The following is a 26,185-nucleotide window of genomic DNA, read 5'->3' as shown; positions in this document are numbered from 1 at the left end:
CAGGGTTTCTTAATAAATTATACTGTGTGTGAAGCACACTGTGCTGGGACCTAGATGGAAAAAAGAAAACCATATTCTCTTTATCCTGGAAAAGCAGCTTCTTAGCATTTCAAAAGCTGTAAGATAGTAGTAATCTGAAGTTCTCAACCCAGGAAAAAAGCAGTGAGTGCCAAAGGTCATTTATCTAATATTTCAGAAACCTCTCAAAACCAGTAACATGATTCTCTCATTTTTTCCTTTTATTTCCTAGTCTGTTTCTCTATTTCCAATTTGTTTTCCATATTTATTTCTCCTTTATTTTCATAGCTATAGTATTGGAATTTGAAGTTAAAATTTAAAGTAGATATGTAAATTATGAATGAAGTTTCATGTTAGTAAGTTAAAAATCTAATGATTTACTATTTTAACCATTTTATATATATATATATATATATATATATATATATATATATATATATATATACATACACACACACACATATACATATACATATATATACACATATATATACACACAAACACACACACATATATACACACACCTATATATATATATACATATATATACACCTTCCTATTCATATATATATATACGTGTGTGTGTGTGTGTGTGTGTACACACACACACACACACACACATATATAAAACTCCTATTACAGTCCTCAATTAGTTTCTTCTTAAAATTAAATTATAACAGAGGGATCTTTTTTGTTATTTCATGAAAGAAACAAAATTTAAAAAATCACCAAGTAGTTATAAAGGAATATTTTTTTTATTTACTTAGTCTGCGACTGCATGTATCATGTTTAAAAGGTAATGCTTTACATTTATATTCCCAATTAAAGGTAAAGCATCAGTTTTTTTCTTCTCACTTAATGTTGAATTGCCTCTAGTAGAATTGGTGTTTTTCAAGCTTGTTCAGTGCTATCACTGTTCCCTTTACTTGCACTTGTCCCAAACACAGTCCTCCAAAGCCTCTGTGTTGTACTGTTTTTCTTTAAAAGGTCTCTGGACAGATAGGGTGAGAAATCGATGTGGTGTAGTACCACCTCCTTTTATAACACCGTCCCTTATTTTCTTCCATCGAAGCACCAGGCAAAGTCATGTCAGTGAATCTAACTATACTGACAGGTGTAGAACATCAAACACGTCTTTATTATCCTTCTTCAGATTCTCTCCAAACATCTTGGGATAAATAAATGCCCAAGCACTGTGACAAATAAAGGAAGAAATAGGTGAGCCTAAATCACAACATACCCAAATTTTATCAAGGCAATTGAATTGACTATATCAAAGATAAACAATATCAGGGTATGTAAAAACATTTTTAGTGTTTTTTTTTTTTTTTTTTTTTGTATTGACATGTTTTAACATCTAATAGAAAAATCTCAAACATATATTAACACACAATCTTATATACAGATGGTGTATTACAGAATTGTACACTTGAAACCTATGTAATTTTGCTAATTATTTTTACCTCAATAAAATTTAATAATAATAAAAAAGAAAATATCACAAAGAACATCCATGTCAGCATCAACAAGCTTCAATAATTACAAACCATAACCGATCTTTTCCTATCTATATGCCCCAATAATCCCCAGCCTTTGTCCAGCTGGATAATTCCAAATCAACTTCCGAATATCAGACATCATAGCATTTGTTTTGTGTGAATAAATTTTAGTAACATGTAGAGAATACACACACATACATATACATTAACATATATAAAGTAAGTATGCAAATAGGGAACATTTATCAAAGGAAAACTCTTAATTGGAATGAAATGAAGACATATTTGAACTTGCCATTTGAGGATGATTATGGATACCTAAACCGTAATTTAAATATAATTCTGCCCCTTAACAATATTGCGACCTTCTGTGTGCTATGAACAGAATGAACCTCGTTGTCCTATTCTTCTTTATTTATTGAATAGGTGAATATGTTTCTCTCTGCTTCTTTGCTTATCGTGCGGCATAGTACTAAATCAAACGCATACAAGTAATGAACTAATTGAAAAATCTAGCTGAATATGATCACCACCAAGTTTTCAAGCCAAATGCTATTAAAAAGTAAATTGCAGAAGTATCAATTAATTATATATATGTATATATATATGTATACATATATACATATATATACATACATATATGTGTGTGTGTGTGTGTGTGTGTGTGTGTGTATATATATATATATATATATATATATATATATAGTTAATCAGATCCAATATATACAGAGGTTGCCAAAAAATGTATACAAATTTTATGAAAGGAAAATAACTGTACTAAAATTGTAATACAATTGTAATAAGATTGTAATATATATCCATAACAAAAGATGAATACAAGTCATGTGTATACGTTTTTTTGGCACCCATGGTATACTGTGTGTCAGAGCCTGTGTTATATTACTCACTGAGGTGCCAGTTATATAAAATTATTCTGATATTGAGAGACATAGTTTAATATAAATGTACACTTACAACACAAAATGAAGGCTAAGAGAAGCATTTTGCATGCTCTTAATAAGTTAATAGAATTATCAAACAATATTAATACTTCATAGCTATTTTAATGGGTTCTTAATTATATTTTTTAGAAGTTTGTTGATTATGATCAGATTATAAAAGCATGACTTCTGTATTTATTGTGAAGATAGATTACCATCAGTCTCAATAAATTCAATTTTTGTGCATTAATAAAGTTTTAATTTTTTTTTAAAAGAAGCTTCTTTCTTTGATAAATCTGTAGGTAAAAGAGAAACCAGCATTCAAAAGTAGTGATAAACTGTTTCTGACTGTCAGTTATCAGGGTTGGGTGTGCAAAGTAGTAGGAAATATATTCAGTGAAAAATATTAACGGGGACATAAGCTATGGCATTTACTGGTGATATACTCTAAGAGGTTCAACCATAGAGAACAGATGGTGATATTCTGAAGTTATGATTATCTCTATTTTTATTTTTTATGTTATTATTGTTCTTTTTAGCCCTTTATATATATATAAAAAAAGGTTGTTGATCCCTGGTATGAATGAATGAATGAATTAAACTTTTATATACTTTGAATACAAGATAACTTTTTTACGTAGAAATTGAATTTATCATTATATATTGCCATAGTATTCAGGCAACTTACAAAATGAATGTTAGGTCTAATGTTTTATTTGTATATTTTTTCTGTCCCCAACACACTTCCCTTTTGTCAACTATCAGCTTGTTCTCCATATCTTTGGGTCTGTTTATATTTCGTTTGCTTGTTCAGTTATTTTTTTTCTGCTTATATTTCACATACCGTATAAGTGAAATCATATGGTGTTTGTCTTTCTCTGAGTTATTTCCCTTAGCATAATACTCGCTGGATCTATATTGTCATAAATGGCAATATTTCATTCTTTTTTATTGTTGAATAATATTTCATTGTGGATTTACCATAGTTTCTTTATCCATCTACTGATGGACATCTAGTTTGGTTGCATATCTTGGCTATTACTATAATGCTGCAATGAACATAGAGGTGCATGTAACTTTTCAAATTAGTGTTTTTGTTTTCTTCAGATAAATAACCAGAAGTGGAATTGCTAGATCATATGGCACTGTATTTTTAATTTTTCAATGAGTCCCCATACTGTATTTCATACTGTCTGCAATAATTTACAATCCCACTAAGAGTGTATGATAGTTCCCTTTCTTCCACATGCTCGTCAGCACTTGTTTTTTGTTTATTCATTGATTATAGCCATTCTGACAGATGTGAAATGATATCTTTGTTTTTTAATTAAAATTTATTGGAGTGACAATGGTTAATAAATTTACATAGGTTTCGAGTGGACAATTCTGTAATACATCATCTATATATCACATTTTGTATTCACCACTCAGTCAGTTCTCCTTCCATCACCATGTATTAGACCACGTTTACCCTCTTCTACAGCCCCCTTCTTCCTTACCTTCTGGTAACCACTAAAGTATTGTCTGTGAATATGAGTTTCTGTTTCTTTATTTGTTTGTCTTGGTCCTTTGTTAATTTCAGTGTTATATCCCACGCATCAGTGAAACCATATGGTTTTCTACTTTTTCTGTCTGACTTATTTCCTTAGCGTAATAATTTCAAGAGCCATCATTTTTTCGCAAATGGCACTGTTTATTCTTTTCTTATGGCAGAATAGTATTCAATTGTGTATATGTACCACATCTTCTTTATCCAATCATCTATCAAAGGATGCTGGTTGTTTCCATGTCTTGGCCATCATAAATAAAGGTGCAATGAACATCAGAGCACATATATCTTTACCGATAAATGTTTTCAGATTTTTGGGGTAGATACCCAGGAGAGGGATTGCTGGGTCATATAGTAATTATATTCTTAATTTTTTGAGGAAACTCCACATTGCCTTCCATAGCAGCTGCACAAATCTGCATTCCTACCAACAGTGTATGAGGATTCCTTTTTTCTCCACAGCCTCTCCAACACTTGTTACTTTTTATCTTGTTGATGATGGCCATTCTAACTGGTGTGAAGTGATATCTCATTGTGGTTTTTATTTGCATTTCTCTGATGATTAGTGGTGTTGAGCTTTTTCTCATAGAGCTATTGGCGATTTGTATGTCCTCTGTAGAGAAATGTCTATTCGGGTTCTCTGCCCATTTTTCAGTTGGATTGTTTGTTTTGTTGTTGTTGTTGAGTTGTGTGAGTTCCTTCTATATTTGGGATATCAGCCCCTTATCGGAGGTGTTATTTGCAAACATCTTCTCCTATTCGGTTAGTTGCCTCTTTTGTTTGTTGACAGTTTATTTTGCTGTGCAGAGCTTTTCAGTTTGATATAGTCCCCTTCATTTATTTTAGCTTTTACTTACCTTCCCTTTGAGGTCGAATTCATAAAATCCTTTTGAACTTAAGGTCCATAAGTTTAATACCTACGTTGTCTTCTATGCAGTTTATTGATTCAGATCTTATGTTTAGGTCTTTGATCCATTTTGAGTTAAGTTTGGTACATGGTGAGAGATAGTCGTCTAATTTTATTCTTTTGAACGTGGCTGTACGTTTTTTAATTGGATTGATTGTTTTTTGGTATTATGTTCCTTATATATTTTAGAAATGAATACCTTATTGGGTGTATCACTTGTGAACGTCTTCTCCCATTCAGTATGTTGTCTTTTCGGTTTTTAGACTGTTTCCTTTTTCTGCAAAACTTTTTAGTTTTATATAGCTCCATTTGTTTATTTTTCATGTCCCTTGCCTGAGGAGACATATCCAAAAAGATGGGTTATCTTAAATAGACGGGGAGAAATCAAATTTTCTTAGTGGATTAAAACATAGTTTGCTTGACTAGAATGAATATTATTGACATTTAAATTAATATCTGCTTAAGTTTTGTCCCATTTTTGTACATCTAGAACAACTTGCACTTGGCAACTTACCAAAAACCAATGATAGTTATGAAGATTCTAAACGACTAGATATTGCTATTTTTTTGTTGTTGTTCTTTATTGTATTTTTTTAAACAGCATTTAGTTTGTTTATTTATTTATTTATTTATCTTTTAGAGTATTGATGGTCTCTTTTTTTCTTTACTACAGCATTTTTGGGGACCAGATTTTTTGTGTTTGTTTGTTTGTTTGTTTTTTTTGTTGCTGTTAAGGTTTGTCTTTAGATGGTACAAGTGGACTGTTTTCTCACACAGTGAATAATAAAATGTAACATCCCAGTATCATTGTTAGAAAAACAATGTCTATAATATTATACTTAAATATGTATGGCTACTTGGATAAAATGTTTTTTACTTAAAATGTTAGCTTATTAATAATATTTACTTTACATATTTATCTAAGGCTTATGGATAAGTGAAACCCCAGAACAATCATGTCAGTTCAACTGGAGATGTATTTTTTTCAGATTCAAAAGTGAAGAAAATTGCTTTGTGATTCACTCTCGGACTATCTATAGCGTATTGGCACTATAGCAGGGCCATCATATCAAAACACCACAGGAGCAGATTGGTTATATAAAAGAGTGAGATAGGTCATAGAGCACGCAGTGAAGAGTGGTGGTGACTGCACAGAACTAAAGAGGACAAGATTCTACCTGAAGGGTTAAGAACAGTCTAGTTACAATAGCTTTTGTCTCTGTGGAAATGTGGGGCCAGTCTTACCCTATCTTATCATTTCAAGCGAGTCAGATATCCTGGATTTTATGTGACATTTCTCATTGTGTAGTTCCAATATATACATTCATACATACGTATATACATACCATACCTCCATGTCAAGATGCCAAATGTAACATAAGGGGAGGCCAGTTTGCTATCCATGTAGATTATAATAAAGCACGGAACTTATGAAGTCAGATGGGGTGGAATCAAATTCACCTGTAAACCACCTTATCTGGGAAAACTAATTCAATCACTCTCTTTTACTTGGAAAATGTTATTAATGCCATTATATACCGCAAATGTACATTGTGTGAACAATTAGTATAGGTACAGCAAGAATAATTTCCCATAATATCTTGTCAATTTGAGAAATATTCTGAGGGAAAATTATTAGATATGCAAATGAGAAATAGAAGAAAAATAGCTATAAACGAGCTTCTAAATAGTTGTAACTATTATGTATCTTTTAATACAAACATAGAATCTATAGTTACTTGCTTATTAACAAACTGTATAATATTATATGTTCTGATTTTATCTTTTTTAAGCCAAATATTAGTTTGTTACCATAAGTTATCAGGTAATTCAATTGTGAAAGGAAAATTAATTATAACAAACACTGTCATCACTTTTAGCTCAGGGTTTCTCAGCGTTGGCCAAGTTGTCATTTGGGACCAGATAATTCCATATTGTGAGTAACTATCCTGTGTATCATAGAATGTTTAACAGGATCCACGCCATCTTTTCATTACATTCCAGTACCACCTTCTCATGTGTGAACAAAATACCTCTCAACATTGCCAAATGTCCCCAGGGAGACACAATTGTCTGCAACTGAGAACTTCTGTAATATCCATAGAATAACTTTTAAATGCCTCAAAAAGACGATTTTGATTAAGGCTTTCCCAAATACTCTTTTTAACTGACCCATCATAAGGTAATTTTTCAGATAATATCGTTCTCATTAGAACATAGGTATCACCTATTGAAAGACTTAGATAAGTTAAGATGGAAACAATTTTTTTCTTTTTAATTCTGAACGCAAAGATTTCTCAAACATTGAAGAATGCCACCTCTTTTAGCCACACACCATTGCTTTTGTTTATTTCTGTGTTTTTACTTCATCTTCTCTTATTACATTCTTCACACTTGCATCACCTGGCTAACTACTATTCTTTCAATCTCTTATGTTAACTACATGGAAAAAAAAAAAGAAAAAGAAAAAGAAAGAAAGAAAGAAACAAGAAAAAGAAAACATTGACTAACACACCCCAAACTGGATCAGGTATCATTACTTTTTGTTCCCATAGTGCATTGCACATACATGGATCTCAGCACTCATTGTAATTAATGACGGGGTTTTTTAACCTAGTTTTATTTTTATTTTTTCTTCTTCTCAAAGCATTGAAAATCCCTTGAGTGACATCTTTTCTGTCTCTGCATTTCTAAAATTTAACCTCATCATGTACCTCTCATGTAGTAGAAGCTGTAAGAATGTTGCTTGAATGAATAAGTGCCCAAATGGATTTAATGGTTTGAATGTCAGAAGCTGCCCAAATATCTTGTAAGAATAGATTAGGAACCATCTTGTCTGGGGAATGGCTATTCAATTACATACAACCATCAAGGTTCCTATTGCTACATAAACTTGACATTGAATCTACCCATTGATGTGCCTTTTATCATAATACTCAAAAGCTAAAAATATTAGTCCATGTTGCAGTGTGATATACAAGTTAATCGGTATATAGTTCAAATACTGCAAGAAAACATTGAAGAGACTCAGAATTGTGGTTATGTGTGTGTTTAAACAAAACAAACAATGAAACAATTATATCCATATCAGTTGTGAAATCTCTACTGTGTTTCAGAGGCCTGTAGTTTTAAAAATAGAAATGAAGAATAATCATTATTACCCTTTTGTGTCCAATTAATTTTATTTTATAAATATTCATTTTCTGTTTACTATATTTTGTTTTATATAACTGAGTTTGGGGAGATTGAGCCACAGCAGAAAGAGCATTAAGGAGTAACAGTGGGGAACATACATATGCAATTCCTAAAGGATGAACAGTGTTGGGTTTCTCAGTTCTGCCTTCTGACAGGGCAAAAACCCCTTAAGAGAAGATAGGCTGGAGTGGGAAAAACAGGACTTTATAAACTTTGAACATTCATCTGATGTATTTGACTCTCTGTGCATGTTATGGACTTGTATAGCTAAAAATTGTAGGACAAGTTTATATTTTCTTAATAATTGACTATACTCAGTGGCAATATATTTAGGCATACTGTTTCTTATTCCTCTAACATTAACCTGTTTTTTTTTTTACCCAGGGTTAAATTTAAGCATTTAAAATATAAGCAATTCTAAACAATAAGAAATATATAGGTATATAAGAAGCAAAATAATGGCAGAAGTTTGAGTTAATTAAGTTTTTAAATTTATAGCATATTATCATTGAAAACATTAAAACAAGAGGATTGTGTAATTCCAGTCTATATAACTTCTAAAATTGATTAAATGCTCATTTTCTGTTAATGTTAAGTCATAAAAATTTCATAAATTACATGTATTAAGTACTCAGCCGGCCACAGATAACTTACTTGTGATATGCCAAAAATATTTGAAAAAAATATTTTGTACTTTCACTTTCATAAATTGAAAAATTGTATCCCAGATATGTTACCTATTAATCCATTATCCAATGATCCATCGTTGTTCTTTTCAGCTCACTCTCTCTAGATCCCATTTGTGTTCAGCCTTCTCTTAGATTCCTAATTTCATATATTTCTTGACCATGTTTCTTCAGGGTATAGAAATAATTCCTGTGACCTCACCCACAATAAAAGTGTCAGTCTGAAGCTTATTTGGCAATCTTTTAATTAAAATATGATAGTCTCAATCTTTTTTTTCCTAAAATCCCTCTAAATTGGTAATTTTAATCTTTTAGGTGTTCTATTACTTTTCCTCGGGATTTTCCAGCTCTCACTTGAACCAATCACCTCTCCATAATTTCCTGCCTCCTGGACCCTTATGAGTGACTAATTTCAGTCAGCTCTCTGAGACTTATAAGCTCATTCTGATTTTCTTAGGCCTCATCACTGCTCGATCTAATAATATCTAAGGCAGCTTTCCTTTTTTTGTTGCCTTCTTACAAGCAGTGAGATTCAGCAGCATTTTAGCTTTTCTTTTATATATGTCTTTCATGAACTTTCAGATTTCGTTTTCCCTTCCATATCTGAAGAGTATCTCCTCTAAGACATACATCATTATCTCAAAGAACATGTCATTTCTTTTCTAGCTTAATTAGTCTCCCCTTTTAGATTTTGTCTTTGTTCCATCACTGCACATTATCAACCTCGAATTCCTAGAAAACCTGATTCCTAAAGACAGGTTTTTTGCAAACGAAGACTTTTTAAAGTACCAAAAAAAAAAAAAAAAAAAAAGAAAGAAAAGTGGTCCCCATCTGCTCTGCCTGTCTAAGCCAAGCACAAATAACGTGAAGTCAAAGGTCACAGACTTACTCTCTTTACCTCACATGGCACTTACTTGAATGTTAAAATTTAGATATGCATAGAAAAACAGTAAAAACATAAAACTAATTCCTCTGCCCTTTTACGTCCAGATGTACTATATACAGAAAAATCATCTTTGCCAATAGTGGAATTGTTACCATTTGCAGGAAAAACAGAATCTTAATATTTTGAGGTTCCCATGAAACCGAGTGCAGCTGGCATATACTGAGTAGCCTCACACTTGCCTTAGGCGTGAGGAGCCCGACTTCCTGTGTTTCAGTCTGGGTGGCCCAGACATTTGCTGAAAGATGTTTCCATAAACTGCAATCTCAAGCTAAGATCAAAATACCCTGGGCCTAAGGCTTAAGGTCTTAGCTACAGAGCAGCAAAAACTAACTACTCAATTATACCAGCTTCAATCACAGTAACATGCTATCAAAACTCCTGCCGTGATAAAGGATTGTTATGGTTTCTAAAATTCTGCTCCTTGTCTCTCTCTCAATCTGTCCATCCTAAATGAACAGAATTGTTTTATCCAATGAAAATATTCCTCCTTTTCCTGACCATTTCTGAATGACTGAGATATTTAGAACAGAAAATTTCCACAGATAACGATTAAAATCGCACTTTATTGACAAAAGCTGATTTTGAAAATGTGGCTTTAGTCTACTAGCGAAGAGGCTCGCTAATATTGTGCAACAGAATTAAGTTAATTTAGCTCTTCAGGCCAGAGTGTGATGGGCAAATTTATGACTTCCCTCATACAGGCCTAATTCTGTAGAATCTGAATAAGCAGACCACAATGTCGACTTGTGGGTCACAATTCCTTAAGCAGGAAAGAAGGAAGAAAAACTGGTTGAACATGCGTGTCCCTTCTTCTTGCAGAATCACTAGAAACATTTGTTACTCTTTTTCCACTGCTAGGATTTCAGGAGGTGTCTGACAGAGGCCAGCAGTAGCCCCTCTCCAGTGGAAATACAGTCCATAGTACCAGGTCTGACGATTACGTTCCTGAAGTTGTTGCAACGCTGTTGCTAACCTTTATTGATATCAAAGTGATTATTCATTATGAGTTTCTACCAACTGGACACGCAGTTAACTAAGTTTAGTTTTTGGAAGTGCTGAAAAGGCTGCATGAAAAAGTTAGACGACCTGAACTTTTTGCCAACAATCATGGCTCTTGCATCACGACAATGCACCAGTTCACATGGCACTGTCTGTGAGGGAGTTTTTAGCCTGTAAACAAATCACTGTATCAGAACACCCTCTCTACTCACCTAATCTAGCCCCCAATGACTTCGCTTTTTTTGTTTTGTTTTTTAGTGTTTTTTTTTACCATAAGATAAAGGAGATATGGAAAGGAAGACATTTTGATGATATTCAACATATCAAGGGTAATACAATGACAGCTCTGATGGTCATTCCAGAAAAAAATGTTCCAAAATTGCTTTGAAGGGTGGACTAGGCACTGGTATTGGTGTATAGCTTCCCAAGGGAAGTACTTTGAAGGTGACCATAGTGATATTCAGCAATGAGGTATGAAGCACGTTTTCTAGGTTGGGTTCGCAAATGCAGGTGTCTGACCTCGTATACCAACCTATAGTGGGAGACTAGCAAATGTCTAGGCACATACTGTTTCCTTCCAAAGATAACTTATCTTAATTTCTGCCTAGATTGTCAATATAGAATTCTATTATGTTACACTCAAATGCCACACATTTATTCCAAAAAAAAATTAACATTTTCTCTAGAGTTATTTTAGAATGTTAGAAAACCACCTGTGATATTTTTTTGTTTGTTTCAGAAAAGCCCTGAAACTCTCAGCATCAATTCTGCATTTGTTGTAAATTCAACACATGTTATGTGTGTCCCCTGCAGGGAGTTTTCCTAGCTCAATGATTGCAAGCTAAATCTGTGTGTATGGGACCGGACTATGCTGTTTTATTTTCATAAGTTAAAATTCTGAAGGCCCAGAAATGTGACAATAGCAATAAAATGAGGCAGATTTACTTCAGATATATTTTGATGATTTCTAAAACAAACAATACATATTAACATAGAAAAGGATTTTGTTTAAATCATTTTGAGGATTATCTTTCATGTCATTAAGTGGGAACCAGCTACTTTGTTTTCTAATTTCATAATCAATATATAACTGGGTAAAGGAAAGAGAGGTTTGAGAAGAAGTGACTGGGAAAATGGTAACTGATTAGATAGAAGAGAGTGAGTTTCCCTTTAACCCCATAATGGTTAAAGGGAAGCAAAATGGAGTGAGTATGAAAGAGAAAAAAATGAGAGTGAGAGAGAGAGAGAGAGAGAGAGAGAGAGAGAGAGAGAGAGAGAGAGAGAGAGAGAGAAGCCCCCAGTAATGGAAATCTTAGAGGGGAAAAAAAAAACTTGAAAATAAAATGTGTCTTCAATATTAATATTCTGTAATAAGACAAGAATAATTTGACTTATTTTCCATGACTTTTGTGTCACAACTATTTGGAGAGATTTAATTGCAAGGAAAGAGGGTGGCATCCTTTTAAAAGTCTGTAATAATTCAAAGAAATTTATGTGGAAGTTTGGAAGTTTTTCATCTAGTATATGCAAATTGGAACTATGAATAATAGGGCAATTGTTATCTTGGCATTTGATGTATAAATTTGTTAAATTAATTTATAAAGTATATCAAAATGTAAGTTCCTTGCAAAACTTAACTTATATTAAAGTTTAATAATATTTTTCATAGCCAAATCCCTGCCCTCTTATCAAACACTTCTCATGCTCTTTTCCATTCTCAATCTCCATGCAACAGCCAAACCAAAGTTAGTACACTTCTAAAGGGAAGACAGTTCCTACTTCTAGCATCAAGATTTACTCCCAACTCTTTTTTCAAGCCTAATTTCTTTCTTCTCTACTAGTCCACAAATACTCTGAGGATAATTAACAGGTGAACACACAATGTGATATATAAATGATGTATTGCAGAATTGTATACTTGAAACCTATGTATTAGGTCGCTGTGAAAGTAATTGCAGTTTTTACAATTTTTAACCTTTTGAACCTCAAATACTTTTGCACCAACCTAATAACTTTATTAATAATTGTCAACCCAATAAACTTTAACTAAAAACAAACAACCCCCCAAAAATCTCCCTCTTATTTTTTTTATCAACACTATAACTAAAATAGCTATTAATGAATAATATTTTCTGAATGAATTTTATGTAAATTAAGACTGCTCTTCTTTGAATGTTCACAATTAGTAGCATACTTTAACATTCATATGCAGTATGTGCTTATTTTATAGAATTATATAGTTTTTACTTCATTTTATTTGGCGGTATTATTGTAGTAAAATGACATACAGTGGCTTTGTTTTCCCTCTTATAACATGTTGGAATATGACATCTATCCATTCATATCATTGGTTATTAAATATTTACTGAGCACGGTTTATGTGCTATGCTTAATAGGTAACTCTTCCAGTTACTGTTGCCAGTGTTAGTGAAATAATTGCAGAATACGCTATTAAAATGGTAATTAGCTAGGATTATATATAAAAGACAAATGCTTTTTATCCTTAAATATTAGTTCACCTTGAAGATTAGGTTTCTATTTCCATGTCTTCTAATCACTGAAATAGTTTTATATATCTTAGGTTATATTTAATATAAATTTAGATCAACTAAGTATTTATTGAAATAAAATTATTATTTACATTTAGATTTACTTAATTTTGATATTTCCTAAATTTCTGTTCTGATACTAACAATAAAATTATTTACCCATATAACTGTGAATTAAACAAATTTTATTAGTGGGTTATAATAATGAGCCAGCACTGTTTTGAAACTGGGAGCATGAGATGTTTTTCAAATTATAATCCATTACAGTTTTCAACTGAAAATTTATGAGGTAATTCAATGCATATAAGTGAATAAGAAATGAGCACATTTTTGGAAAAAAAATGACAGCAAGCCAGTCTAATAGTAAAAGAAAATTTTTATATTGAATGCCAGTCAGAAATTCCAAGAACATCATTAAGGCACAGATACATTGAAGTTAAAAATATTTAGAAAAAAATTCCCATACATCAATGTACAAAAGCTTTCTACTTCACTTTTTGTTTTGTTTCAAAGTTATCTTTCACATATAACTTCCTTCCTTTGCTTTGTTATATATGAGCCTAAAATTTAAGAGTTTTAAGATTATTGACATAAATAATCCTATTTTAAGTTCTTAAGTTTTTTATAAGAAATGTCTTCAATTATGAGAAGAGCTTATGTTTTTAAGGGTTTTAAAACCAATGTCATGGAATCAATTCCTAAACATTAAATAACATGAAAGTAAAAGCATTAGTAAGAAATATTGAAAATGAAAATGTTAATTGAAAAACTTAATTAACAATTAGCTGTAGCAATTAATTTTTGATATTTACTATTTTTTATTTATGTTTCTATATTCTAAATTGTATTTTACAGTCGTCTTAAACAGTTAATCACTTTTCAGAACACTTAAAGGCACAGGGAGAACAAATATTCTCTAGAAAACGTAATTAATGTTTTATTACACTGAAGTGTATTAATAAATTATTAGCTTTATTTAAACTGAGCATGAAGAAATGTGAAGGGGTTGTTGTTAATTGATGTCACTGTACCCATGAAGAAATATCAAGGTCACAGGTTACGTGTGTCTTGCTGATTCCATGACGCACAGTCCATATATCCAATTTTGTTCCTTCTTATGTAATTAGCTTTAGGGTCTTGTCTTTTTTTCTTTTTATTTAATTAAAGTTTATTGGGGTGAAAATTGTTAATAAAGTTACATAGGTTTCAAGTGTACAATTCTGTAATACATCTATATATTATAGAAGTGTACACTTCTCTAATACATCTATATATCACATTGTGTGTTCACTACCCAGAGTCAATTTTCCTTCCATCTCCATGTATTTGACCCAGTTTACCCTCATATACCACTCCTCCTCCCCACTTACCGTCTGGTAACCACTAAACTATTGTCTATGAGTTTTTGTTTCTCTGTTTGTTTGTCTTGTTCCTTTGTTGCTTTCAGTTTTACATCCCATGTATTAGTGAAGTCATATTGTTCTCAGCTTTTTTTTTGCCTGACTTATTTCACTTAGCATAATAATATCAAGATCCATCCATGTTATCACAAATGGCACTATTTCATCTTTTCTTATGGGAAAACAGTATTTCATTGTATATATGTACCATCTTTATCCAACCATCTTTATCCAGTTTTTGGTTGTTTCCGTGTCTTGGTCACCATAAATTAAGCTGCAAAGAACATTGGAGCACACATATCTTTACAGATAAATGTTTTCAGATTTTTTGGGTAGATACCCAGGAGAGGGATTTCTGGGTCACACAACAATTCTACAGGGTCTTGTCTTACAAACTATTTTGGAGCCAAGGTCCAGGATTCCCAATACCAACCCATTTCCTAGGTATAGCCTTTGAAAATAAATGAACAGATTTCACTTCACCTTAATAAGGTCTTCATATAGTACATTTAAAGAAAATAATGAGTGTTTAAAACAGTATACATGAAAAACTATGTAGCGGGCCTGATAATGTGTTTTAAAACATTGTTTAAATATAGGAAAGTTAGAGTAGAGCTTTCGACAACTGTGTGACAATGGTTCTGCTACTGATTTTGATCCTTCACTGGTTGGGTGTGCAAAACACATACCATCTCTAAGGATCATTTCGTATCTGTATAATGATCTTAAGTGAGATAATCCATGCAAAGTTCTCAGCTCACTGCCTGTCACATGCTTTTCCACCAATGAATAGCTTTAAAAATATTATGATCAAACTGAACATTTACTTCTCAACCAATAAGACACATAGGATAAACTTATTTTTGATATAATATGTAAAATACTATATAAAATATACATAAACCATAGTATTTCATTGGAAAAACTATAAATGCAATGGCAAATCAAATAAACTTAAAAGTAAAAGCAATACTACAAATAAAATGGTTGCTATCTTTGTCTTATAGAATTTTAAATTAAACCAGAAGCCGAAATTTCACATGATCTTGTTGAATAAGTAAAGGAATTAACAACAAAAGAGCAAAAAAAAAAAAAAAAAATGTCAAAAAAAGAAAATAAGTAAGAAGGTACAGAGAGAAAAGGAGGGAGGAAGGAAGGAAACAGGAAGCCAGGAAGGCAGCCTCTGGTCTATTTAAAAAAGGAGACAATTTTGCTCTTTCTATAACAGAAATGACCATATGCCACTTTATATAAAAATATGAATATAACATTTCAGAGATGACAGTCACCTAAATCTATGGTTCAATGGAAATGGAATCATTTAAATTTGCACAGTTAGTTAATCAGTAACTAAATACTTGCTTACTTAATTTTAGTTTATTATAACCTCAATGGGTACATTTTATTGAAGTTGAAAGCCAAAGAAAAAGAAACTATCAGATCTCATAAATGCATGATCATAATCTCATACCATTGTCTTTAAACTAGAGAATAAAAAGTCCTCCACATTATGTTGTTCTATCAATAAGGTGGTGAGTAGGGGGCAGAGCCTAGGAAGATAGACTTCTTTCAGTATATAATTATGACAGTGCATCAACAATCGACTTGAACAGAACATTGCAAGACTTATATAATGTCTCCAAATATTTAGCTTTGTGTAATAATCTTAATGTACCTAATATTCATTGAAGCAAGGATAATATAATAGAATTGTTCATTATTCATAGATCACTGTGAAATAGAAAATATAATAATATTTCATTGTTTCTTATTAAAACTTACGTCCCAGTGATAACATGCCATGATTCTATCATTTCCCTTTCGGTCCCTTAACCACAAATTATAGGATAGTGAATATTATCAACACTATAATTGATACATACAGTTCTACTCAGTAAATTAATTCTGCATTACTTGAATTCATGATGAGTAGGTGATTCAATGCATTAAAAATCTATACATCTTTACTATATGTCATATACTGTTTTTCAAATAAAATTATCATGTGGATAACACTTTGTATTGAAGTTACAATTGCCTTTGCTAGTCAAGAAGTTAATCTCAATTTGTTTCAAAACACAAACACTCTTTCAATAAATTAAGAGAAAAATGCATAAGCTAATAAATTTTTCAGAAACAGCCTATCTATAAACAATGAAGAACTTATCTATAACATTGGGAACATCTGACATAAAACAGATGTGTGCCCACCCAACAAATAGCATGAACTTTCTTTAGAATTGGAATATAGTTGATTGAATTTCAAAGCAGGCAGAGCTATCATGCGGAGATCATTGAAAAATGTCAGAAAATATTGGGTGAAAGTCTGGACAATGATAAGAAATCCTCTTTTCATGCACAGGAATCTTAGACCTATCACAGGCAATCACTTCAGGTACATTTCAGCCCCTTTTTCAAAGATGCTTCAAGTTCTTAGGAGAGGGTTTTATACGTCTACCTTTTCTATCTCTTACTTTACGCATTATTTTCTTGAGCCAAGCAAATGCTCACGTAGCAAGAAAATTACTCTCCATTTTCAAAATTGACTAGTTTGTTAATAGTCCAGTAGATAAAATTTAATATGCCTTAGAGAAAACCACCTAACGATGTGTGATAAGTTCAGTCAATTTTGTTTTACGCAGCCTGACAATTAAGTTCATGAACTTGCCCCCATGCACTTACATTGGCAGCACTGTACAAACAGCTCGGTAAGGATTCATAACTTCAGTAAATCAGTTTCACAGCTGTGTTTGTGTCGACGTGTGGTGGTGTCTTGCTGAGTGGTGTTCATTTTTTGTTGCATGTTTTTGTGTGATGTCATGAGAATGTCTGAGCTTGAATTAGAGCAATGAACAAACATTTAATCTCTTGTTAAACTTGGCAAGAGTGGAAATGAAATCAGGGGCATGTTAGTCCAAGTTTATAGGGACAATGCAATGAAGAAAACAGCAGTGTCCAAATGGACTGAAGGTTTTTCTGAGGGGAGAGAATGTGTCACTGATGAAGTGAGATTAGGGAGGTTAGTAACAAACAGAACTGATGAAAACATTGCAAAAAATCATCAAATTGTGTGTTAAAATTATCAGTTGTGAGAAGCATAGCAGAATAAGTAAACCTTGATAGAGAAACAGGAAAATCTTAACTGAAAATCTTGGCATGAGAAAGGTGTGTGGAAAAGTGGCCCCAAAGGAACTCTTGCATCACGACAATGCACCAGCTCACACAGCACTGTCTGTGAGGGAGTTTTTAGACAGTAAACAAATAACTGTATTGGAACACCCTCCCTACTCACCTCATCTGGCCCCCAATAACTTCTTTCTTTACCCAAAGATAAAGGAAATATTGAAAGGAAGACATTTTGATGACATTCAGGACATCAAGGATAATATGACAACAGTTCTGATGGCCATTATAAAAGAAGAGTTCCAAACTGCTCTTAAGGGTGGACTAGGTGCTGTCATCAGTGCACAGCTTCCCAAGGGTAGTACTTAGAGGGTGACCATAGTGATATTCAGCAATGAGGTATGTAACACTTTTTCTAGAATGAGTTTGTAGGTATAATTGTCTTAATTTAGAAAATTTGAAATTGGAAACTTTCTCTCTTCCTTGAGATAAAGAGCTGCCTGCCTCTTGCCAGTTTTACAACTGAAGAAAATCTTTCTCAAGGACCTTAGAAGCATCTCTTTGAAATGCAATCATCAAGAAAGATAGAGCCCTTACTTCCCGGTCTCCATGGGAGGATAGGAGAGTAGTTTTGCTAAGTACCATTTAAGAAGCACAGATGGTCTAATCACATTAACCAACTTTCCTCTTCAAGTCCTTCAGTAGTGGTCTTCCATTAGCTTACTCATACTCTTGGAAAACTTCCCACCTTTTATTTCAGAGTTGAGCTCAGGTTTGTATGGAAGTTTTGCTCCCTTGCTATAGTCTGAATAAAACCTGTCTTGTCCGTTTTTTACAAGTGTCCTTTGAAATTCTTTGACAGTGCCTGTTTTTATATTGTGCCGATGTATAAGATTATCTTTTAAAAACTTTTAACAGCTTGGATAGTTAGGATATAGGTTGCATGCATATGGCAAGCATGGATACAATTTCATAAAGAAAAGCTTGATGGATTTCATTATGCCTTTATTTGGGTTTATGGCTTTTTGATTGTTTTGTTTTTGTTTTTGTTTTTTCAAAGCACATTTTTTTTGTCCACTGACTTATTATTACTGGGGAAGAAAAGGAAAATTCTTACATTGAAATGTGTTTTGGTAGTAAGTGGATGGCGAGAGCTGCTATTAGTATCAGTGAAAAGAGATCAGTGAAGTGTGTTACAAAATCATGCACTTGCATTTCTCTTTTAAGTCCAAAGCAATATCAATGAGGAATGTGTAGCTTAAAGTCAGATAGCCAGGAAAAGGGAGTAAGACATTAACTTTCAGATTGAGGAAAGCATGACTTCTAATAATATTCTGCCAGCATCATTACACTCGTGTATTTAATAGGAAAGCATAAATTGCCATTTAACATACCTGTCTGCCATTTGTGTGTCTTCTATGGGAAAATGTTTGTTCAAGTCTTTTGCCCATTTTTCAATTGTATCTATCTATCTATCTATCTATCTATCTATCTATCTATCTATCTATCTATCTATCTATCTATATCTATCGCTAATGGGTTGTATGAGTTCTTTGCATATTTTGGATATTAACCTCTCATGGGATGTGTGATTTGCAAATATTTTCTATCATTCCATAGGCTGTGTTTTCATTTTTTTGGTGATTAACTTTGCTGTGCAGAAGCTTTTTAGTTTGATGTAGTCCCACTTGTTAATTTCTGCTTTTGTTGTCTTTGCTTTTGGCATCAAGTCCAAAAAATCATTGTCAACACCAATGACAAGGAGCTTACCTTTTATGTCTTTCCCCAAGAGTTTTATGGTTTCAGATGTTATGTTCAAGTCTTGAATCCATTTTGAGTTGAGCTTTTGTGTATTGGTTAAGACAAGGTTCCAGTTTCATTCTTTGGATGTGGCTGTCCAGTTTTTCCAACACCGTTTCTTGATGAGACTTTTCTTTACCCACTGTATATTTTTGATTCCCTTGGGTTTATTTCTGGCTCTCTATTCTGTTCCATTGATCTATGTGTCTGTTTCTATGACAGTACCATGCTTTTTTTGATTACCATAACTTTGAGGTATAACGTCCACCTGTTGGGAGGTCTGATAACAGAAAGGCAAGAGATAACAATTGTTGGTGAGAATGTAGAGAAAAGAGAACCTTTGCACATTGTTGGTGGGTAAACATTTAGATAGCCACTAGGGAAAACAATATGGAGGTTCATCAAGAAACTAAAAATAGAGCTACCACGTGATTCAACAACCCTACTTCTGGGTATGTATCCAAAGGTATGGAAACCAGTATCTCAAAGAGATATCTGCACTCTCATGTTTATCACAGCATTATTTATGTAAGTGGAGATGTAGAAACAGTTGAAGTGTCTATTGATGAGTGGATAAAGAAAATGTGGTGTATGTACAATGGAATATTATCATGCCTTAAAAAAGGAGGACATCCTTTCATTTGTAACAATATGGATGAACCTGGAGGCAATGAGCTAAGTGAAATTGTAGAGACAAAGAAAGGCAAATGCATATCATTTATACATGGAATCAAAAATAAATAAGTAAATAAGTAAATAAATAGAAACAGATAGTAGAAAAGTTATTGCCAGGGACTGGCTAGTAAGTGAAATAGGGAGAGGTTAGTAAAATAACACAAACTTTAAGTTATAAATTAAATAAGATCTAAGAACATAATGTGTAACATAGTGACTACAGTTGGTAACACTGTATTGTGTAACTGAAAATTTCCAAGGTTAGAAATTAAATGTCCTCAGCAGAAAAAAAGAAAAAAAAAAAGGTAAACATAAGAGTTGATGAGATGATGGATGTGTTGACTCAATGTGATGAATCATTTCATGATGCATAAATACATAAGTCATCTTGTATTATACTAAAATATCCTATAGCCTTATTTCTAAATTATACCTCAATTATACAACAATAAGCTAAATATGAATTATATATTACTTCCTAATTAGATGGAGAGCTATTACATTTATTTTATGGATGCTTTTCTACAAAAAAGAAAAAAAGAAATCCAGAGGAAAAAAATAGAGATTTTCAAAGTAGAAAGAGGACAAAATTCTACTTGTATCTGTAGTAAAAATGAAATTTCTTATCTTTACTTTTTCTTATTATTTTTAAACTACTATATTTAAAATTTTGATGTATTCTAAAATTATACAATAAAATTGCTGTTTTGTCTCTTTTGATGTAATTTGATGAATCTTGATGCACATATTAATTACTTAGGTATTTCCATAATCAGATATATGCGTATAACAGTTTATTACCCCAAAAAACTCTCTTGTGCTATCCCTTGCCTCAGCCCTAACCATTGGCAAACACTAATGTCCAACACTATATAGTTCTGCAGCATTATAGTTTCATCTCTTTAAGTGTAGCATGTAAATGGAATCATAAAATATGGAGTTATTTGATAAGCTCCTTTCATTCATCATAATCCTTTGAGATTCATCCCAATTTTTGCATGTGTCAGTAGCTCATTTCTTTTTATCGTTGAGCAGTATCCTATTGCTTGGCTGTAATACAGTTTGTTTATCCTATCAGCCATTGAAGACATTTGAGTTGGTTCCGGTTTTGGCAATTATGAATAGTGTTGCTATCAATTATGGTGTATTATGTTATAAATAGTGCTGCTATAAATGATTATGTATATCTTCTTATGTACACCAAAGTTTTTATATCCTTGGGATAAATACCCAGAGGTAGAATTGCTGGGTCATTTGAAAAGTGTATATTTGATGTCATAAGAAACTACCAAACTGTTTTCCAGAGAAACTATATGGATCCTTTTGCTTTTTCACCAGAAATTCATGAGGATTCCAGTTACTTCACATACTAAGTGATGGTTTCAATTTGTTTTGATCCCAGGCAAAGTTGGTTTCTAAATAAGAGAATTCCACTGTTTACATATAAATATATCATTTATGTTAGCAGTTTTATTACTATTTAAAGACATAGGTGATACAATGAACAGACAATTCTTACTATTCTAACTATTTAAAAAATGCTAAAACTTTTTATGTGATGCAAATATTTGTTAAATTTCAGATTAATATTTCAGTGGACATAATAATTTCCCAAGCTATAAAAATATAGATGTTTTGGTAGTCTATCAGAACATCACCACCGATCTTGCAGAAATCAATTTTATACTAATAAATTTGACCTATTTGGTGAGTGGGCAATGTCTCAAAATATAGAATTTACCAATAGTAATGGTAGAATAAATAGAAAGTTTGAGTAGTACATCTAGAATAAAAATTGAATCATTTAATCAGAACCATTTGACCAAGATATCCCAGACTCACCATCCCTCTGGCTTTATCAGGGAATTCTTCTAAATATTTAGTTTCATTGTTAATCTTAATTAAACGTCATCTAAAGAATTATAAAGAAAAATGTTACTCCTAACTTTTTTGAGACTAGTGTGTATTTGATTCTATTATCCTGTTAGTGTGTTCAAAGGGAAGAATGGGCAGGATTTCCTTTGGAGTAAGAGATCTTGTTTGAAACTCCTGTTCTGTCACTCACTGGCTATGACTGAAATCTAGATATTTTACCTTTGGAAGACTATATCTTCAAATGCTAATTTGATGACTAATAGAATTTGATTATATATATATATATATATATATATATATATATATATATATATAATGTATGTCTATATGTCTATATGTATATATATATTATATACACACATATATAATATATACATATATAATATATACAATGTATTATGCATATGTAATATATACATAATATATATTATTGTATATTATATGTATATTATATATATCTAATATATATGTATATATGTGTGTATAATATATAATATATATGTATTTTATACATCTATGTGTGTGTGTGTATATATATATATAAATATAGTCACGGGCAGTGGAGTACAGAATAGGGAATAGAGTCGTGGGAATTGTAACAGCTGTATATGATGTTAGGGGGTAGTAAATTGGGGGAAGGTGTTATCAATTTGTGAGGGGTTTAAATGTCTAACTATTACATTATTTGATACACCTGAAAATAATAATAATAATAATAATAATAATAATAATAATAAAAGAATGAGACTTCTTAAATTATTTTCTTATTTAGTATTAAATTGCTACATTAGCAACAATTATTGGCTAATTAGCTATGTGTGTACAAATAGCTAATTTGAGAGAACAAGAGAGAAACAAAAATTAATTCCATGAAACTTAGTTCAATAAGTTTGAGATAAATTAAAAGAACTACACATATAAACAAGAAACATACTGCAGATTGGGTGGACAGAGAATGTCTCTGAGAAGATGGCTTTTATGCTCAGATCCAAGTAACAAGAAATTATGACTATGGATGGATTGTGGGAAGAATATTATAGGAAGAGAGAAAGGAATTTGGTATGTATAGGTATGGAGTCAGAGGAAAATGGGTACTTTTGGGCTAGCATTGTGGAAGTCAGATTTTCTAGGATTGTAATCAGGATAAAGGATATCAATTTATTCTAAGTGTAAAGAAAATATTTTAAGTAGGTTGGTTTACATGATTTCTTTACTGTGGAGCCTAGAATTCAGCAGGTAAAAGTGGACATAGGGATCTCAAAGAGGAAGATTTTTGTGATTTAGATTGTTTTTATTTTTATGTTATAATCATTTGAGAAATAATAGTGGCATAACTTAAAGATACCTATATTAATTACATATATATATATATATATATATATATATATATATATATATATATATGAAGGTGTAATCATACCTCACCATAATATTACAAATGGCACAATGTACATAGATGAGTGGATGGATGGATAGGTGGATGGATAGATGAATGGATGGGGCGGAGAGAGAGAGAAAGAGAGCGAGAGAGAGAGAGACAGAGAGAGAGAGAAAGAGAGAGAAAGGTAATACATATTCATATGGTCCTTTTCATGCCTTTGTAGCATGGAAATCTGCATAGACAATACATAAATAAACAGGTGTTACTGTGTATCAATAAAAAAAATGGATTTATAAAAACAGCCAGTAGAGTAGATTTGTCTATAGCCTGCCAATTTCTATCTTGTGATATAGAATACAGAATTTACACTTTGATGAATAAGAATATATTAGTGCTTCTTCAGCAGCACATATACAAAATAAGAATATATAACATTCGTAATATAAAACGTATAAGTGCCTTGTGATATTTGTGCTACACCATATCTTATTATGTATAATATCCTAGTGTACAACATATTATATAATTGTATAATATGTAGCATATATAGTAGATCATGCATATTCGATGATATATATGATCTATAGTGACAGACTGTATAATATATGAAGCGTATCATAGTGTTCATACAGATAAAGATACTGTTCCTGTGAAGTTCAGATTCTTGTATTGGGGCACAGACAAGAGGTAATAAAACAAACAAAAAGTAAAGAAATAGTTCAGAACCCACCGAAGGCATTATTTTTGTGATCTTCTGAAAATGAAACATTTTTGTGTGATCACTAAAATTATTTGGAAAGCTTTATATTCTTGTTCATAAGTAAAGAAGTAAATACATTAAATATGCAACAAATAATCTAAAAGAGGATGAAATAGAATAACTGTGCTTGTTTGTGCATGTGTTCATGCTGGTCTCTATGAGGAAATGGAATTTCTGATGAGAACTGAAGGATAGGAAAGTCATAGACTTTTGAAATTCTACGAGCAGGCTGTTCCAGGCCCAGAGGTAGTTAGGACTTTAAAGGAAGAGAAAGAATATCCAGCAGCTGTGGCAAAGTGACCAAGCAGTAGGTTTCAAGAGGAGGGTGAGGATGTAGGCTGAGCCTCGAGTATGGAACGACTTATGTGGCATGGTAATAATTTGGCGTTATAGGCAGTAACTGAAATTTATTTTCTAAAGTATTTTAATGTAAAACACAAAATTACTGTCTTGCTATGAAATGGCTATCACAATTAAGATATAGACTATTTTCATCACTACCAAAAATTTACTTGGGTTCATCTCTTGACTCATATTAAGCTCCTGGGAACTTCTGATCTCTTTTTGGTTGTTACAGTTTTGCCTTTCCCCAAATGTCATATAAATGGAGTTATACGATGTTTTTTTAGTTTGACTTCTTTCACTTATGTATGTGTCCACTTACATATCTTTCCAGAAAAATTACCATTTTCTAATAATTAAATATTTCGGTGTGTCTGAGGAAAAGTTATTCATCTAAAACATGTTTCATGCCACTAAATATTTCCTACTAATTTATGACATAATATGTCTCTCTAGACCTAGGTTTCAATATTAGGTGAACTAGATCGAATGTATTTAAGCATCCTTACTACTCAGATGGTCACTGGGATTTTTGACTCAAATCTAAAATGAAAGCCAGTTGCTCTACACAGACCTTAGTCTCTGATAATTAACACATGTGTTTTATGTAGCCAAACTAGTGGACATGTTTGGGACTTTCTTACTCTCATCACAGCCATATATGATTAGGATTAAAGGGCAGATAGGATCCAAACCCTCTACCCTTTCTCTGGGGGTAACCTTGGGCATTACCTAACATTTGTGTCTCTGGTCCTTAGTGTGTTTTGTGAGGACTAAATACAAAGTCTGTAGAATAGTGCACATATAAAAGATCTTTTATCTCCTCGATATCACTATTCTAATTAGTGACAATCTTGTTTCAATGTAAAAGACTGCATTCCATAGTAGAGGTTCCAAACTGTGTCCCATAAACCAAATATAGCCTGCAGATGCATTTGGCATAGTCTACACTATTAGTCGCACGTAATATTTTTAATTTACAGTTAATGCAATTGTTGAAATTGGGATATTTCACATAAAATATATTCTGTTGAAAAATAGGATTACATATCAATTATATGTTCATATTCTTGTTTGGTAATATAATAAAAGATTTAAGTAAAAGCTGCTCCCTGGCTAGATAGGGATTCAAAATTTCCACGTCTACACAGAGATAACCGTTCACTGTTGTCATCCTACCTAGAGGCTGGTTATTACTTATCATTTCTGATACAAACCGATGTGTCATGGAGGTTACATTACCTTTCTGGTCCCCGGTGACATCCACAACTGAGGCTCGCTGACTTGGGACAAACCCTTCCTTAAATAATTAGGTATCACCGGTGATGCTCACTTTCATTTTTTTAAGTCTCTTGCTCTCTACTGTTTATAGTTTTACATATCGAGAACTGTTTTGTTTGAATATTTTACCACAGTAGTGTCTAGTAAGGAATGAGTTCACAATGTAGTCTCTGAACAACGCAAAATATATATATATATATATTTCTGTCATTTTAGGGGCAAATCTACCGGTTGCTTTTCTTTTCTATGTATCTCTTGG

Source organism: Rhinolophus sinicus, chromosome 16, assembly GCF_057876585.1.
Source record: "Rhinolophus sinicus isolate RSI-liver-muscle chromosome 16, RSI-T2T, whole genome shotgun sequence".
Taxonomy (NCBI): Eukaryota; Metazoa; Chordata; class Mammalia; order Chiroptera; family Rhinolophidae; genus Rhinolophus; species Rhinolophus sinicus.
This window is presented reverse-complemented; position numbering follows the sequence as displayed.